Source organism: Lissotriton vulgaris, chromosome 1_2 (genome assembly GCF_964263255.1).
Source record: "Lissotriton vulgaris chromosome 1_2, aLisVul1.2, whole genome shotgun sequence".
Lineage (NCBI taxonomy): Eukaryota > Metazoa > Chordata > Amphibia > Caudata > Salamandridae > Lissotriton > Lissotriton vulgaris.
The window spans coordinates 103,637,972-103,658,018 of NC_141686.1; the positions used below are offsets into that span (position 1 = coordinate 103,637,972).

At 45.7% G+C, this 20,047-nt stretch overlaps 1 protein-coding gene across 1 annotated transcript in view; it reads left to right on the forward strand.

Annotated features, from left to right (window-relative positions):
• The first annotated feature begins 1,291 nt into the window (after positions 1-1,291).
• Positions 1,292-20,047, forward strand: part of DUSP16 (dual specificity phosphatase 16) — a 331,362-nt gene continuing 312,606 nt past the window's right edge. The window contains exon 1 of the mRNA XM_086952924.1: positions 1,292-1,691. The gene's annotated coding sequence lies outside the window, so the exon portion shown is untranslated. The remainder of the gene's footprint in view (positions 1,692-20,047) is intronic.

Genomic DNA, 20,047 nt, shown 5'->3' on the forward strand with positions numbered 1-20,047 from the left:
AACATCACTATGAGTTACCAGAGCATCACTGAACGCAACAGCATCACTCGTCGCCACCACAACATCTCTCCGCGCCATCACAGCATCAATCTGTGCAACCATTCAACAACAACTGGTTCAAATATGTTCTCTCAATGGTTCAAGCTTTATTACAAATGTCACAACAAGATGTTAATATTTCACTTCTGTTCTTGGATTTTCGTCACAATAAAATACACTGAACATAATCTTCACAAAAGTTATTTACAAAAGTTTAAGCTATTGCCATTATAAATTACAATCACGTTTATGTAAGTATTAATTATTTTAAAAAATTAAAAGCCATTGTTATTTGTAATATCAATACATCTAAGTCACGTAAATACAAAACATGTTGCATTACAAATGCTATAGGTGTCACGTTTGCGAAAGTTATAACTATTAGCATTGTAAATGACAGAGCTATTAATTTAGCTATTTTCAAAACCAACACATAAATACAAAAAAAAATCATTTACAAGACCAATAGCTCAAAGTTTCCTAATGCGAGACCTATTGCATTGCAAATGCTTGTTGGAGATGGTCTCCGTTTATACCCACGACCCGGACCCGCCATTTTGTTTGACCTTTGTTCCGTTCCTTCTTCCCTCCCGACTCTTCCTGATGACCCTCGATCATTTTTTCTTTTTGTGCTGGACTGCCTTAAATATATATATCTATATAAGTATTATATTATTGTCCAAGCCTAATCACTATTAAAATGTAATCCTGTGTGAATTTACTATTTGTATATATCGAACTCTAACCACTAGTATATATAGTAGACCCTTGTACTTACTACCATTCCTATTTGATTTTAGAGTTCATCTGTTTGTATCACTTCCTTGTGTGACTTTACAACTTGTATATGCGCAATATTTTCCTGTTTATTTATCTTCCTTGAGTGCCTTTACACCTTGTACATTGGCAAAAAAAATCTGTTTGTAACTCTTATGTAACTCATGTAATCCAAAGTCCTTATGTAACGCAACTGGTTATTTTGTAAAGCGCTCTGACACCTTCGGGTAATGTTAGCGCTATATAAAATCGCATTAAATAAAATACATGCAGGGGACTACCAATAAAACTCTGTTTAGCAAAAATATATAAATATCACTTAGTATAAACTATAAATAAACATGCTTTGTCAATGCAAATTATACTATGCACAACATCAGGTATTTTATTCCAATTGGCGCATTTGAACGACACCAAGACTTCAATTCCCAGAGCACATTTGGTTGTTTAAGAAAAAATACCTAGCTGAAGCTGAGTCATGTGGTATCCTTAGAAGTAATTGTGGGCGTCGAGCAGAAGGAGAAGTAGACTACAATAACTTAAGGCCTATCTGTCGGCGCGGTATGCGTTAATTACACCTTAAGAAGGGAACGGATGGTGTGCTGTATTACCCCACAACAAGAAGAGCAACAAAAAAAACGCAACAAAAAAAGTGACGTACTATACAGCCCGGGTGGCTTTCGTACACAGAAGGCTTCTCTCAGGATCGCAGTACCCTGGACGGGGCGCTGGAGGGGCCACAGGAAGCGACGCGCTCTTGACGCAGGGTACAGGCCGGGCGGCTGTGGTCGGCGGAAGCCTCACCAGCAGCGGTCCATATTTCGCATGGGTCTCCAGCTGTCTCAGGCGCGGGTGCCGCTCAGTGAAAGAGACAGGTAAGAGTTGGGAGCCCGTCAGCTGACGGACTGTGGTGTGGGCTAGAGGCGCCCTTGCCTTCAAACAGAACCCTGTTTACTCGGTTGGTCCCGTAAACACTGACCGGCACCGGGGAGCCGCGGTCTCGCACGAGCATTAACACCGCGGCGGGCCCGGTCCCTCAGCTCTCCCCGCCCCAGCCTGCTGTACACATCAGCAGACATGCCAATAGACCCGATTCAGGCGGGAGACTACCCATTTTTCAAGCAAAAATTGCTTTATTTTAACTGTCTCCCGCCTGAAATTGTATTTCCTACAATTTAAGTCAAATGGGAGTTTTCATTCTCCCGATTTTTTTATTTTAAAATCTCCCCTGTCCTAAAATGTTGGCATGTATGCATCAGTTACTGCCCCTTAGGTATACCACGCCAATGTGGGAGCTATAGAGATGGGCAACTTGAAACATTCTGTACCAATCGGAGGCCAGTGTCTCTAGAAGTGACCCCCAACTGCTGGTTGTGATATAGATAGCGTTCGCTGGACATTATCGGACCTGACACTAATGCTCCGTACAGGCTCTACGTGTGTGGGGTTGCTTGCGAGGCAACATTGGATCGATTGGGGGCGCCCTCCAACCTTACATAGGTGTCTCATTTGCTGTGTACTTAAAGGTTTTTTTTCCTGACGGATGCTATGAATATGTTGGCTTTGGCTCTGAATTTGATAGAACTTGGCATAATTACTTTGAATGACTTAGGAAATGCTTCGACGTACCCGCAAATAGCAAAGGAATTGAAAACGTGCCTCTTAGTGGCTATTTGTCTGCTATGTCAAATTAGTAAGGGAGCGTGAGTTATGTGCGCACGTTTGCCATCGCTTACTCTCATTCTAGATTTCTTTTTTGGCGTTCTGAGTTCCGGCACGCTCTGTGGACTTTGGAGACCTTTCCGCTATTTTTAATTTATTTTCCAACTTTTGTTAAAGCAAACCATCTATATTACCCTCACAGGGGGAACAGTTAAGAGCAGATCGAAAATTACTATCCTTCATGGATCTGTGGTGGCGGATAGTTGGAGGGAGAGCCTCGTAGATCCTATATAGACACGTTTATATTTCGGTGTTTATACAATAAGTTCCTACAACTGTCCAGTTACTTGACCGTTGTTAGTTGAAACACGTTCTTCAGTTGTTTTGCCCTCTCCATTTCAGAAAGGATTGTCTTCCCGCATACAAACTGTATAAGCATTACTTGTCCACACTGATTCCTTCCTCATGGCTTCCAAATATGATGTATATGTGATTGGAAACACTCCTGAAATAACACCGCAATCGTTTTGGTTCTGAATGTCGCCCACAAATTATTTCTTTAAATAAAATCTCAATGTGACTCGTTACAACTTTACTTAGTACAGTGATCTACACATAATTTGAAGGGGAGCGCGACTAACACACCTTCTTTAGAGAAAAGATAACACTGGACTCCAATATCTCAACACTTTATGCAAATTAGCCAGTCTCTACTCTTTGCATTGGGCTATACTTGTATCTCTCAAAAGTCCAGCCAGTGTGTAAGAAAAAGCCCAATAAAAGATTGTGTGACCCAAGTCTGCTTAATTTATTAAACCCTGAAAAATGCATTCTGTAGCTTAGGTATTTCGAGAAACAGTGTTTTCCTTTATGAAAAAATCATGACTCGGCCCGATTATATTATTGTAGGTAAGTCATTTTTATTGTGATGGTACCAATTTTATAACACAGAAGTTACATTTGAGTGTACTTTAGGTAGGGATAAGGTGTTTTGAATCCCAGATGCACTGCCATCATTCAAAATGTTTTTATGAATCTAGCAATGCCTAAATAATAAGTATGTGGACAAATGGTCCGACGATTTTCAAATACTTTTACTACAGGAAACGTATTTAACAGAGTCCATATCATTACTGGGTTTTATTATGTTTCTATTCTTGGTAATCCTATGGTTCGAGCGAGCAGGGACCTTGTCGGTGCACTGCCATAGTTGGGCTAATTTGGTGATAAATGTCGAATAGTCTATTGCTACTATATTTTAACGCACCAGAGCAATGTGAAAATGTGAAGTTCTTGAAATATCATAATCTTTAACTTCTGTTTGCTGTTAGAGGGAGTTTAACTGATATGTTAGTACACATTGAGAGCAATGCAGACTAACTTCCGCAAGAATAGCCAGATATTTTCAGCTTCATCACAGGATATTATAGTGTCAAAATCACTGGCCATTTAGAGATAGCTCCCTTAAGTGTCTGATATGATGAGGCTTTGGAAATGCCCAATCAACAGTTTAGAGAAAGAAAGATGAATGGTTAAGGGAGGTCCTTGCTTGATTTCTACATATTTTATCTTTATAGAATGCTGAACAGCCATGTGGGGCTATCCCTGTGCGGTTTTACATCGATGACACATTTTCTAAATATCAATTTAGCTGGTGATCATTTTTTTGACAAAGGATTGTGCAGTGAACACAACCAACAAATAGTAAGGCTTATGACAAATCTTTCTAAGACTAATAAAGATCAAGAGACCTAGGAGAGCTATGAATGTGGACAGTATTTTATTTATTTTTATTTTTAACACTTATAAAGCGCGCTAATACCAGTCGGTGTCCTGGCGCTGAAGTGGTAACTCCCTAAGAATGGGCCCCCGGAAACTAGAGGGTAAAAAGCCATGTTTTTAGATCTTCCTGAATGCCAGCAGATTCGCGTTTTGTTTAAGGGTAAGAGGAAGGGAATTCCATGCCATTGCTGCTCCCTTAACAAAACTCCTGCCGCCCCAGCGTGCCTTCCTGATGCGGGCTGTTTTGATCAGCCCCAGGCTGGCCGATCGTAGTTGTCTTCCTGGTCTGTACCATTGAAAATGATCTTGAAGGAACAAGGGGCCAAGACCATGTAGCGCCTTAAAGACAATACAGAGGGCCTTAAACAAAATCCGCTTCCGCACCGGAAGCCAGTGCAGCTTCTCCAGTTCCCTGGTTACTGAAGAAAACTTGGGCAAGCCCCCAATAAGGCGGGCAGCCTCGTTTTGGGCCTCCAAAAGGAGGCTGAGGCTATTACAATAATCGAGGCGTGAAAGTACAAGGGACGTCACCACCGTCTTTCTACTTCCCTCTGGTAGGAAGGGGAGAACCTTCCTAATAATTCTCAGGGTCCAATGAATGGAGGAGGTCATCGCTTTAACTTGGGGTTTAAAAGAGAGTTGGTTGTCAATAATGACACCAAGATTCTTCACCTTTGAAGCCGGAGAAGAAGGAGGTTCCATATCAATAGGCCACCAGTTGGGGCTCCAAAGGTTGGTGTTGGACCCAAAGATAAGCACCTCAGTCTTGGAGGAGTTCAATTTTAAGCAGCTTTTTGCCATCCAGGAACTGACTGCTGCCATGCAGTTCTGGAACCTCGCTGCCACCCTCACCTCTGTCCCTGGGAGCACCGAGACCACAATCTGGGTGTCGTCTGCGTAGGATGTTAACTCGAACCCAAAGGATCGAATCACTGGGGCAAGAGAGGATACATAGATATTGAATAAAGTGGGGCTTAAGGAGGATCCCTGAGGGACCCCCTCCGGGGAGTTCGAAAGCTCTTGATTCGAAGTCGCCCATAGCCACCACTTGTACCCGGTCTTTTAGGAAGGCTTTCAGGATGTTAAGTGCTTGACCCTGGACCCCGCATCCCTCCAACCGGTCCACCAGCAAAGCATGGTGGACCGTGTCGAAGGCCGCAGACAGGTACAAAAGGATTAGCCCTGCCTGGCCCCCTTCATCAAGAACCTTCCGGACCTCCTCTGTGGATTTAATAAGAGCGGTCTCGGTGCTGTGTCCTTTCCTAAACCCATGTTGGGCCGGGTCTAGACCCTTCGAGTTACGCAGAAATGAGCAGAGCTGGGAGTTCATGATTTTCTCAATCAGCTTAGCCGGCAGCGGCAGCCTGGCTATTGGCCTGTAACTATTGGGGTCCGTGGTATCAAGCGAAGGTTTTTTGAGAAGTGGGCAGATCGAGGCCCGCTTCCAAAGTTTGGGGTAGTCACCCTTCTCAAACATCAGGTTAAATATACCGGCCAAGGAATCTGCAATGGGAGCGGCTGCCAGCTTTAAAATTGATGTAGGGCAGGGATCTTGGGGTGAACCAGATTTGGTTGCCATCAGGAGTTTTAACACATCACCAGCATTAACTGGCTCGAAGGTCAAAAATTTAGCCCCCGAGGGTCCAATATTCCCATGAGACTCCTCCGCAAGGCTGTGGGCCACCTGCGGTTGAAGAGAGGTAAAAATTGATTGAACTTTGTTCCGAAAGAAATTTGCTAATGATTCACACAGTTCAATATTATGTGGCACAGTCACAGATTTAGGAGAGGTCAGACTGGCCACAGTCTCGAAAAGTTCCTTTGCTGAATTTTTGGCCTTCTCGATGCGGTTCGTGTAGTAGACACTCTTAGCCTTTCTAATGCTATCTTTATAAACCCTCTCTTTATAACTCTGGAACCCAGATATTAAGGGCCTATTTCAACCCTTTGATAAGATCAGACCAGTGGTAGCACTTGAATCCTGATGCACCAAAATTGATATACTACAATTTAGTGGAAAGGTAAGGAATTTCTGGCTGTTGACCTTTCAGTGTTCTGCTGAAGGGAAACCCGCTACAGTGGATCAGGGTCCTGAAACCTGTGTTTGAGGTCTCTGCTGCAAGGCACGACATGAAAGTTAGGCACTGGTTCTTATCTTTGAGAAAGAGTTAGTGTATGTGCCTACGAAATAATTGCTTATCGGCCATGCTCAGCCTATCTGGTAAGGTTCTTGCCCAAGCACTCAGTCCGCGCATAGGATATTGGGTTTCGGCTTCAACTTGTATAACCACTATAAGGAAATCTTGTTTTACTTTGCATAATTGTATGGCGGTTAAAGGTTTGACAATTTTGACACCCACTGACAAAGTGCCACTTTTATTCTCCTGCTTTGCTGATTGTAAGACTACTTTCTACCTATTAATCGACTTAAGCCATGGGAAAAGCTACGTTCCTTAGGTAATCCCCTCTGATCTATTATCTGGAATCTTCAGACTGGAATCTTCAGACTGTACCAATCTATTTGGGTAGTTGTAAATTAAGTATGGGTCCATGGCACCACCAAGAGGGTTTCTGCTACCCGCAAGTAAATTATGATCGCATGGATGCCCCAATTTTATTAAATCTATGTATGGCAGACCTGGATTTTTATTTTGGAGACAGCACTACTTTATTAAGTTCCACACTTCATGGTTTAAAGCATTCTGGGGAGCCTCTGCGTGATTATTGTAAAGCAAGCAAACTCAAAATCAGTGTATGCAAAACTAACATCATGGTCTTAAGCAAAAAAAGAACAGTAAAGTCTGGCTTAATGAGTTTGCATTAGAGCAAGTTGCTACCGTAGCATGAAAATGGGCACCACACTTATGTGTTTTCCCTATCTGGTCTGTGCTATCTCGCACTACAATAGAATATTTTATGAGGACTTACACTATATATATTTCTCTTTGAATCAGTGGGAATACCCTTTTTCATATTTTTTAAAATATTTAATTGTATTTTAGGTCATCATAAACAGCAAAATAGGGTGGAAACTCTCATCTGAAACAGTTGTAGAACATCCAGGAGGTAGAAGTACACAAACATCCGTTTACACGGGTGAAGCACATAGCAGCAAGCAATAGCATCAAGAAGGACGAAGTGCATTAGTGAATGAAATGCCATTACGGTTCATACTTGCATTAAGATTACATTGAAGGATCCACGATCTGTACGGAAGTGTAGGTCATTGTATTGTAGCCAGCTCCCCCAAACCTTGAAAAATTTGCATGGGCACCCCCTACTCCTGTAAGTGACTTTTTCAGTTGCCATGTATAGGTCAATCCCCTTCTCCCAATTGCCTATGGTCAGGACTTCTGGTACTCCCCAGCGTCACTCCTCATTGCACCAGCCCAGGTTGCAAAAAACGAGTTTAGACTGGGGGGATGTCCACATCACCTGGGCCACCGAGTAGAATATTCTTGGGCTCGAGAGGGATATTTGATCCCAATAAGTGACTGAGTTCCCTCACCACATGTGCCCAATATTCTTGAACATTGGGCAGGACCATATCGTGTGTATAAATGTACCTTGTCTCCACTACATCGCACACATTCTGGGGACACCTTGAAAAGATCCACGACCGCAACACCGCCACCCTCGTGGACAACCTCGCCGATCTCGGACTTAAACAACTAGTCACTTCCCCCACCCACATCGCAGGTCACACACTCGACCCCATCTTCACATCCAGCAACCATGTCTCCTTCAGCCACACCACGGACCTCCTCTGGACTGACCACAGCTGCGTTCACTTCACCTACAACAAACCAAAACCCAGCATCCACCTCCAACCTACCCTGCAAAGAAACTGGAACAAAATCACCACGGACCAAATCTCCGCATCGCTCCTTCGAAACACCCCAGCCCTCTCTTCTAACGCTAACGAAGCCGCCGCCAACCTCACCCTATGGTTATCCAACACCGCTGACACCTTAGCACCTCTGAAAAAACGTCAAAACAAACCTGGAAGCAAGAAGGCCTCATGGTTCAACGATGATCTCAAGAAGTCCAAGAAACTCTGCCGCTCCCTTGAAAAGGCCTGGAAAAAAGACCCAACCACTAGCACCAAGGACGCCTTCAAAAACGCCACCCGCACTCACCACCAACTAATCCGAAAAGCCAAGAAAACAGCATTCAAGGATCGACTTGACAACAACGCCCACAACAGCAAGGAACTTTTCAACATCTTCAAGGAATTTTCCAATCCCTCGGCCAACTCCAACGACATCACTCCCTCTCAAACCCTCTGCGACTCCCTAGCCTCATTTTTCCACAACAAGATTGCAGACATCCACAACAGCTTTGACAACCAACCCGGAAACCAACCCACCCTACCATTTGCTGATCATCTTCACCCCGTGAACACCCTTAACGACTGGAACCCAATATCCACTGAGGACACCATCCGCCTGATGAATTCCATCCACTCAGGATCCCCCACAGACCCATGTCCTCACCACATCTTCAACAAAGCAGACTCCGTCATAGCACCGCACCTCCGAGACGTCATCAACTGCTCCTTCAACTCCGCCACCTTCCCGGAAGACTGGAAACACGCTGAACTCACCGCCCTTCTGAAAAAACCCACAGCGGACCCCACCGAACTCAAAAATTACCGCCCCATCTCGCTTCTTCCATTCCCGGCCAAAGTCATTGAGAAAGCTGTCAACAACCAGCTCGCCGCCTTCCTCGAAGCCAACAAATCCCTCGACCCCTCACAATCCGGCTTCCGAGCAAAACACAGCACTGAGACCGCCCTCATCGCAGCAACAGACGACATTCGAACTCTACTGGACAATGGAGACACAGTCGCCCTCATCCTCCTCAACCTCTCTGCAGCATTCGACACAGTCTGCCACAGCACCCTTTTACAACGCCTCAATAACATCGGAATCCAAGGAAAAGCACTTGAATGGATCACCTCGTTCCTCACCGGAAGAACCCAGAGAGTCCGCCTTCCACCATTCAAGTCCGAGGCCTCTGAAGTCATCTGCGGCGTACCACAAGGATCCTCACTCAGTCCCACCCTCTTCAACGTATACATGAGCCCCCTCGCGGCCATCGCACGCCAACACAACCTCAACATCATCTCCTACGCGGATGACACTCAACTGATCCTTTCTCTCACCAATGACCCCAGCACCGCCAAAACTAACCTACACGAAGGAATGAAAGAAGTTGCCGAATGGATGAAACAAAGCCGTCTGAAACTCAACTCAGACAAAACAGAAGTCCTCATCCTAGGCACATCCCCCTCTGCATGGGACGACTCCTGGTGGCCAGAAGCCCTCGGAAAAGCACCCATCCCGACAGACCACGCACGGAACCTAGGCGTCATCCTGGATTCTTCACTCTCAATGAACAGACAAGTCAGCGCCGTATCCTCTTCCTGCTTCAACATTCTTCGCATGCTCAGAAAAACATTTCGCTGGATCCCCTCCGAAACAAGGAAAACAGTCACCCACGCTCTGGTCACGAGCCGTCTGGACTACGGAAACACCCTCTACGCAGGTACTACCGCAAAACTCCAGAAGAAACTCCAACGAATCCAAAACGCCTCAGCCAGGCTCATATTAGACATCCCACGCAACGAACACATCTCTGGTCACCTTAAAGACCTCCACTGGCTACCCGTCAACAAGAGGATCACTTTCCGACTGCTAACCCGCGCACACAAATCACTCTACGACATCGGACCAGAATGCCTCAACTCACGACTGTCCTTCTACATCCCCTGCCGCCAACTACGCTCTTCCAGCCAAGCCCTCGCCACTGTACCTCGCATCAACAAGACCACCATGGGAGGCAGATCCTTCTCATACCTGGCTGCTAAAACATGGAACTCACTCCCCGCTTACCTTCGCCTTACCCAGAACCACCCAGCATTCAGAAAGCAACTTAAAACGTGGATATTTGACAAGTAATCCCCCTCCCCTTCCTAAGCGCCTTGAAACCCTCTGGGTATGTAGTGCGCTATATAAATTCTATGACTTGACTTGACTCCATGTGATGTAGGCGGTCCCGATCATAGTAGACTTGGTGCAGTATCTTGAGCTGTATCAGGCGGAACCTGGACTTGGTTGCATCCTCCATCCTTCCCACATCCCTCACCCACCTTTCTTTCAGCTTACTTATTGTATCTGGCATATTGTTATTGATTGTCTTTGTAAGGGAGGGAGATCACCTTTTGATACAAGCTCTTCCACTAACAATCTACCCTCCTGGGGGGTGTATTCGGGCATATCTCGGTCTCCCAAACCGTCCGCGTGCCACGCATGACTCAGTTGTACATATTTTAAGTATTGGTTTAGGTTCATTGGGTACTCCTTCTGAAGGGACGAAAATGGCATCAAGTTAACATCTTCCAGGAGATCCATTATCTGGGAGATCCCCATCAGGTTCCCATGCCCCAAAGCCCTTGTTTCCCCAGTTCTCACATCCACGCTCCTTACCAGATGGGCTTTACTTTGGTTATCTTACTGCCCAACCTATGTCTGTGGTGGCCTTCTCCCAGGCATCCAATGCCATCCGCGTCGCTAGCAGCAACGGTCGAATGCCCTTCCCTCCGGATATATATAATGCAGAAATGACTTGTCAGCTTTCAGTCTGTAAGTGGAGTGTCCCTGTGGTGAAAACGATCAATCATTTACCACCATATGTGCCGCATAGTAGTAGGCCCTAACGTCTGGTAGAGCTATCTCTCCATGGTATGGGTTACGCTGAAGAGTCTTAAGCGCTATTCTGGGGTGCCCCCGCTCCATAGTAAAGTTCTCAGGTCTCGCCCTAGCTTTGCAAACATAGCATCCAGATTGAATAATATGTGTTTTGCAGTGTATATAACAGTTTGGGAAGTGTAGTTATTTTCAAAATGGCCCCCTTCCCCAGTGACGTCGGGGGCAACACATGCCAGTGTTCGCGTCTTCCTGAAATTTCAATATTACCCGTCCAAAGTTCCTGGACAGACACATTTCCCTGTGGGGAGTTACATAAATGCCCAAGTTTGGAAACCGTTGGTCTCCACTTGGAGCATTCGAGGGAGGATAGTCTTTTGGAATGGGCCAAAGCACTGATGTGATCCAGTTGATATGGTAGACAGAATGAACTCCATATGTCTCAAATGTCTGGAGGATAGCCAAAATCATTGTCACTAGCTTGGTGAGATATGGGACTATATTTTCTGCGTAGAGCGAGGCTTTTTCCTCCTCCCGGTCAGTGTCCGAGACCTTGAATCCCCTGATACCAGGGCAGGCATATCATAGAGGCCTAAAAGCTTTCTGACCCCACTATCGAGACGATAGTGAGGGTAAAAAGCAAGGGAGGCAGGGGGCATCCCTGTTGGGTGCCTGTCCACTCAGGAATGTTGATGAGCTAGTGCCGTTCACCCTCACTGCTGTGCTAGGGGCCTGGCGAAGTAACTTAATCCCTTGCCTATACTTGGGGCCAAATCCAAACTTTCTCAGTGTCTGATAAAGGAAGGGCCAGTGGATTGCGTAATACGCCTTTTCAGCATCTAATGCAAGCAAGATGTAGGGTCCTACCTGTGATACACTTCTGACATCCAGTTATGCAAACAACATCGGTTGAGCCAGGTGGATCTGCCAGGCATGAAGCCAGACGGGTCTCTGTATATGAGCAGGACTATCACCATTAGAAGCCTGGTGGCAAGGATCGTTAGCCAGCACCTTCTTTTTGAAGTTCAAAGAGGAAATGGGGCGATTGGAGCCGCAGCTAGTCTCCGGCTTACCCTTCTTATGTATCACGGCAATGGTAGCACATTGTAAGTCAGGTGGGAGTTCACTCTTGTCTCGGGCCTCTCTGAAAAGCTCCAGCAGATATAGTCCCAGAAGCACCATATATTGCTTAAAGAATTCAGCCGGGAGACCACTGAGCCCTAGAGTGTTCCCTGATTTCACTTTTGCAATGGCCGCCTGGACCTCATCAAGTGATTTCCTCCTGAAGCACCAGTCGGCCCTCAGCAGGCACCACTGGCATGTCTAGGTAGTCCGCAATGTGCTTTGTGTCAGTCAGCGGGCGGGCCCTATAGAACGAGGCATAGAACTGTGTGAAGGCCTAAAATCAGTGGAAATCTTAATCATTTGAGACCTCTGTTTATCCTGCATTCTGACCCACTGGAAACAGGGAGAGAGCATAATCAATATGAAACCATCAAATTTTAATAACATTTTAAATTACTCTTAAGACAAGATGAAAGGTAGAAAAACATTTGTTATTTAGTTCATTTAAGAACTCCAACATAATTGCATGTTTCATGTGACTGCATTTCACATAAAGCCTCACTAATATTGATGGCATCTGCTTTATCTAAAGAAAGGTGCTATATACGGGAGTATTGTGTTTTTGTGTCTGATGTTTGTTGGATGTTAGTTAGTTGAGAGAAACTCGTTGTGGTCTTTAGGCTGTTCCACTTTGTTGGATGTTGTAGTGGTGGGTGCGCTGGGTGCTCTTCTGTGGGTTCAGTAGCATGGATTGTGTTGCTGGTGGGGAAGCATTCTTTTTGTGTTTAAGCTATGAATACACCACACTTAATCATGAAGATAGTGAAAGACCTGAACGTAATCCTTACTCTGGTATTTGTATGGATACTATAGACCTTTTCGGATTTAAGATTAGAGGGTGACTGCACAGTGCTTTCCCCACCGTTCTCAGATGAATACACCAAGCTTCAAAAAACCCAGGGGTCAACGTTTTTTAAATGATTCTCTTCTACGTCTCTCAAATGGCTGCAGCGTGTGTTATGAATTGCTAGTAATACTAGCCTTCTGGGATTAAAATGCCACCTTCAAGTTGATTCCGGTCTGGGAAAGACATGGCTTGGTAGTTCGGGCTGGACTGTTCCCATGAGGCACAGGGTCAAGGCTGATTTGCATATAGCCATTGTCTGACCTAGGGTGGTGTGGAGTGCAAAAAAACGATGGATTTAGGCCCAGATCTTTGTACTGGGGTGAATGTAAGACATTGTTCTGCATTCTGTCCATCAACTGTGTTTTTGCAACCTTCAGGTTGGAGGCACATTGCTGCTCCCCAAATCAACACAGTCAGGAGTCTTGCATACTGCAAAGATTTTCCAGCTGATTTTTCGCGATTGTGTGTTAATGTGTTTTGCAAATCAGCAGTGCTACAACCAGATTTTTAGGTTTCGACCTGGCCGGAGCACTGCGAAGCAGTGCCCCGCCCAGGCGAAAGCTATTGTTTACACTATGGGGGACTTGAATCCGCCCCTTCTTTCATTGGCTAGCTCCATAAATGGAGGCTAGCCATTGGGAGACAGAGGCTGTCAATCACGCTTTCCTGTGAAAACGCGATTCGGGGGCTTTTCTGTGTCTTTTTTTAAGTACCGCCCTCTCCTCTTCCCATTGGCTGGAATTTTACCTTCCAGCCAATGGGAAGGGGAGAGCGCGAAAAACACGCCCCCGAATCTGCCGGCCGGGACACCCCCGTGACGTCATTCCCGGGCCGCGCTGTGATTGGCTGCCGGCCCGGGACCTGACTTGTTTGTTTGTTCTCTCCTTTATGAGGTAAGTTGTGCCCCCTCCTGCCTGCTGTCCGTGTCTTTTTCACCCCCCTCCCGCCCGCTGTCCGTGTCTTTTTCACCCCCCTCCCGCCCGCTGTCTGTGTCTTTTTCACCCCCCTCCCGCTCTTTTTCACCCCCCTCCCGCCCGCTGTCCGTGTCATTTTCACCCCCTTCCCGCCCGCTGTCCGTGTGTTTGCCCCCTTCCCTTCTTTATATGCAAACATGCATAATCCCGCAGGCAGGACGGAACCATAAAGCGATAATCCACACGAGCAGGCGGCAGCAAGGGATGCCGCAATCTGTCACCCCCTGGTGCCGCAAGAGGTAACGGACCGGTCGGTGGGTCCGTGCGCGCACACAATGCCGAGGATGGAGACCCCCCTGCCTCCCTGAGGACCCCGAAGCTGTGTGCGCAAGGCCTCGGTTACTCCCTTCAGGATTTTATCCCTTCGCTCGCGAAGCAGCAACCCTCTTCAGTGGCAGGGCGGAATCCTACCCCACACACCCAGTCTGGTCCGATGCACCACCCGGAGCCATGCAGGCACAAACTGGCACGGCCGGGCGGGGCAGGGAATCCGCAGATGGCAAATACCAATTTCAGAGGGGACAGCAAATGCAAGAGGCGCTGCAGCCGATACCAGCTCCAGAGGAGGCGGGAGCAGAAGGAGGGTCTACAGGGGCGTGCAAACCATAACAATAAAACACCCAGCTGGCCACCTCCTCATCCTTCCCCTCGCTGGCTGCTGCCCCAGCGTAAAGGATGCGGCAGGCAGCGTGCGATAGCCGGCCATTCAACCCGCTCTAATGGCAATGCGGTGTGTGTACGAGCGGCGGATCCGCGGGCTTCCCCCGGGTCCTAGAGTGCACCCGTTCGCTGCCTGGTCTGAACCAGGCTCAGCTGACAGCTAATACAATTAACACAACCTGTCAGCTGGGATTGGCTGTCCGCCTGCCAGCCTCGTTGGCAAACGGCGGCCGCAGTCCAAGGGAAAAGGCGAGGCCCGAAGTCAACATTAGCTCAATTGAATTGCCTCTGAAATACTGTTTACTGTTGACAAAAAAATGTTTATTATGCCCCCCTCCCGCCCGCTGTCCGTGTCTTTCTTTTCGCCCCCTCCCGCCCGCTGAATTTCCCACTGAATTTCAAGGAGCGTGATGCTGTACTGCGCATTTCTCGTCAGAAGGGTATCATAAACTACTAGGGAAATGTTCTGTCTTTTTATCCCGATTTTATGGCCACAGTCCAGGCGGCGCGGAAAGAATTTCAAGGTGTCAAAAAACTACGAATGAAAGAACAAATTCCCTATGCAATGCTTTACCCCGCTCGCCCTCATATAAACACAGATGAAAATGCAAAGATATTCGCAACCCCGAAACTAGCTATGGATTTCGCCAAACCTCTGAGACGGAAAAAGCAATCTTCTATCACTACCTCAGATGTTGATGATTGATATACATACTAGTTCTATGCACCTCGCCCACTCGGCTACAGGCGTGGCCACATTTGCCTGAAAACATGTTACTTATCTCTATTATTGTGTTGGGTGGCGAGGTCGGCAGACCCGACTGGTGCTTGTATACGATGCAATGGCTAGTCTCACAAACGAGCTTCTGTTCATTTTTATTTGTCTATAATGTCACCTGTATTTTCCATTGTGTTTGTGTCTTTGTTTTCGCCTGTACCTCTGGTGATGCAAAGGAGGAGTGTACTAACATGGGTAGCACTACACAAGAACATGGGAAATGACAAACTAATGGTAACTTCCAATCTAAGAAATGTGTTTGTAATTGGTGATTCTTGTTAATTAAGACCATCTTTAGTTTGTAGGTTTCGTTTGGGTGGAAGTCTTAAAGCAGCACATGCGGTTTATGTGCGGCGAACTGGTTGCACCTATTCATTGGACAGTTTTTCACCCACGGCCAGTTGTTGCTGGACACTTACAAAACAGTGGTCTCCAGTCTGATTCACGTTTATGGAGAGAGTTGCTCGGAGCTGTCTAAAACCGCCTTACCTTTTGTGCTTTTTGCTTTCTAATGTAAGAAGTTGATTCGGTGTTCGGATGTGTGGGCAGTGCAAAATGTTTTGTTTGTTCGTTTTTTCCCCTCAAAGCACATTTCTGTAACGGGGAGGCTAGTGTTGGTAGCAGGTTTAAGGGAAATTCTGGTGCTCAGAAAATGCACGACAGGACCTTTTTAGTATCAGTTTTCAAACGACTTGAAAACATAGCGTCTGAATTTGTCCTCACTTTTTTTTTACTCCAGAGGCTGCCTCCCCCAGTGGGAGTGTTGCCCGCTTCCCTCGCTGCTGTGCTGTGTTTTCATCCTCCTTTGTAGCAGGTCTCTCTGGGGATTTCTCGGGTGACTGTCTTTTGGCCAGTCTTAGATGGTAAAGCTATTGGAACTTGTGCCTATCAGTCTTAGATGGTAAAGCTATTGGAACTTGTGCATTCTGTTTTTATTAACGTTTAACATGCCTGTTTTTCAGATCTCCTGGTCCCCCTTGTTGTTTTCCGAGTCTTACTGAAACGTTATTTTTATGTGCAGCACTTAGATGCGTTTGTAATCAAACCAGACTTTCAAAATTCCCATGCGTGGGCATTTTCTTGCCTTACTTGTATGGAATTGTATACAGAAACGTGCAAGAAACTGGTATGAATTTAAAGGCCCGGTGCCCCCTATTCTGGCGTTTTTGAAGTGTGCACTGCCTAGGTTTAATACTATGTGCTGCCCTTTGTTCTCACCGTAGCACGAGCCTCGGGGTGTAAACAGGCGGTCACAGGAGGAAGAAATACTGCTGGGTAGGTGCTCCGGACTCATTTAAATAGAAATGAACTCCCCCCCAACCCTGGTGTCCGGTGTAAATACGTTCTCTTAAAGTGCCTGGTAGGTTCACGAGATTCATGTGGATGAACCAAAACTTGGGGATACATGTAACATGGTATGAAAAAATGTATCGTGATATTCTGTCAATGCAAGTAGGAGGGCGGAGGTGGTACTGTTTATCAAGTAATGAGTATGGGCGGGAGGTTTTTAGGTTTCGCCTGTGTGTGTGTGTGACTGCTCCTGGGTGTGTGTGTGTGTGACTGCTCCTGGGTGTGTGTGTGTGACTGCTCCTGGGTGTGTGTGTGTGACTGCTCCTGGGTGTGGGTGTGTGTGTGTGTGTGACTGCTCCTGGGGGTGTGTGTGTGTGTGACTGCTCCTGGGGGTGTGTGTGTGTGTGTGACTGCTTCTGGGGGTGTGTGTGTGTGACTGCTCCAGAGTATGTGTGTGTATGTGACTGCTCCAGAGTGTGTGTGTGTGTGACTGCTCCAGTGTGTGTGTGTGTGTGTGTGACTGCTCCAGTGTGTGTGTGTGTGACTGCTCCAGTGTGTGTGACTGCTCCAGTGTGTGTGTGTGTGACACTGCTCCAGTATGTGTGTGTGTGTGACTGCTCCAGTGTGTGTGTGTGTGTGGGGGGGGGCTTTGGGTGTGGCTGGCTCTGGGTGTGAGGGGCTGGGTGTGTGTGTGTGTGTGTGTGTGGTAGCAATTGCTGTCTGCTGAGGTCGTCCGTAGGGTACAATAGTTCTCACATTTGCGAGAGGTTAAACTATTGGCAATGTAAACTTCTCCAAAGGCGAAACCGTTGCATTGTAAATGCTTGTTTATTTTGTTTGTAAATCAGACAGGACAAGCTGATTGATTATGGGACAAAAGCAGTGCTGCTTTCTATGCGTGCTTGTTGTCAGGCCAAGTAGTATGTGACTACCAGAGTCCTATCACAACAGAAAGTAGCAGTGGGTCAATTAATTAGTTGGCTCGAGTATGTGTCTGGGATCTGGAGGTAGACCTAAACTACTTCAATAATGAGCATCTTTCCTGTGTGGAAAAATACCCATCAGTTGTCGATCCTGGACGCCCTGTTCATCATTTGGGTTTCCTTCACACAGGAAAGGTAGGTTTCAAGCCAATGCTAATGATGGAAATGGAAACCTTTTGTTGTTCTCATATGTCAGGGTGTGGATAGACAACTCAAGAGCAGTGCATGTGTAAAAGTGAAAGGGTGTGAATTGTGATGTGAACAGATAAAATTGGGTAATAGAGTGGACAGAGAATTTTAATATACACCTTTCTATTCCCAATATAATAAAAAAGCGTGCAATGCTAGTGGTTTTACCAAATAGCCACTAATCCTTGTATATGGTCAACATGTTTCTGCAGACTGAGTTATGGATCCTCTAAGGTATCCTGCTGCTTTCTTCAGGACCTTATTCGCGACTGCTCAATAAAAAGTGAAAAAATGAGAAAACTATCACATTGGTATTTTAGTAGTACATCATTCTCCTACCTGCAGTGAAATCCAGAGGATCCCAGTAGAGATGTGATGCCCATCCAGACACATACAAAAAGACAACAACCAACAGAACAGTCAGTCAGTTTAGTTACACTATACCAGAGTTATATGCATTTAGTGATTCGTTACAAAATCGAAATCTAGTGTCTCACAGAGTACACCACACTTTCAAAGCTTAAAGTGGTTGTTCTCACTCACCAAAGTTGTAGGAGAGAAGCGCTCCACCCCACCTGGCCACAGCTCAGGTACATGGAGCCCCGCACTGATGAGCATAAAAAGAAAAACATATTGAATGTCTGGTTAATATGACAGGTCAGGAAACCGACTTCATTTTACCACCTAGGAGTCAGCAAGCACAACCTGTAAATTCACCTAAGTATGTTCGTAATAATCTGAACATAGGCATGCTCTATTGTGCTAATGAGTTTCACAATGGCTTCTCTTTGTATGTTAATCATAAGTGTCCTAACGCTGCTTTTACATATGCCATCGTTGTTGTTAGGAAATCATTATCGTGAAAGCGGCGTCCTGAGCTAAACGCCCCGTTACTGTAGTACTAGATTTCGATTTTGTAACAAATCACTAAATGCATATAACTCTGGTATAGTGTAACTAAACTGACTGACTGTTCTGTTGGTTGTTGTCTTTTTGAATGTGTCTGGATGGGCATCACATCTCTACTGGGATCCTCTGGATTTCACTGAAGGTAGGAGAATGATGTACTACTAAAATACCCAGGTTTAGTTTTCTCATTTTTTCACTTTTTATTGAGCAGTCGCGAATAAGGTCCTGAAGAAAGCAGCAGGATACCTTAGAGGATCCATAACTCAGTCTGCAGAAACATGTTGACCATATACAAGGATTAGTGGCTATTTGGTAAAACCACTAGCATTGCACGCTTTTTTATTATATTGGGAATAGAAAGGTGTATATTAAAATTCTCTGTCCACTCTATTACCCAATTTTATCTGTTCACATCACAGTTCACACCCTTTCACTTTTACACATGCACTGCTCTTGAGTTGTCTATCCACACCCTGACATATGAGATCAACAAAAGGTTTCCATTTCCATTATTAGCATTGGCTTGAAACCTACCTTCCCGGTGTGAAGGAAACCCAAATGATGAACAGGGCGTCCAGGATCGACAACTGATGGGTATTTTTCCACACAGGAAAGATGCTCATTATTGAAGTAGTTTAGGTCTACCACCAGATCCCAGACACATACTCGAGCCAACTAATTAATTGACCCACTGCTACTTTCTGTTGTGATAGTTTGTATTAAGGGGCTATAGTAGTGTGAGGTCTTTAAACATCCCCTTGGGCCCTCCCTTCTCTCTTTTGTGTTACTACCAGAGTCCTAACATCAGTGATGTTTACTCAGGATCACTGTGCTGTAGAAGTAAAATTATAAGTGCCTTTGACGGATTTCGTGAATTATTTCGTTCATTCAAATAACTTTATTCGATTCATTAAAATCATAAAAGTTTACACAATAAAACATCTGACAACAACTAAAACATTTGCACATGTTCCCTTCCTTAATTCTTATTAAACCAGCAAAATTAATCAATTTTAAAATCATCATAGCTATCCCAACCTCAGTTTGTACAGTTGATTAAATAGAAAATTCTTAGTAAAATGAATACAATTAGATTCATTTTCACACTTCATAACGTTTCCTGATTATAAATGCAGTTCTAATAAAACTAAGTACTGCATTTGAAATTACAGCCGTAGATAGTGCCCTTAACCGCATGCGCGCTAGCGGGTTTTCCCGCTGCGCGCTGAAATTAAAAAATCGCGGGTAACTTGACAAAGCCAGCTCGTCATGCGCGCAGCGCAGGTAACGCCCATGACGAGCTGGCTTTGTCATCCGCATCG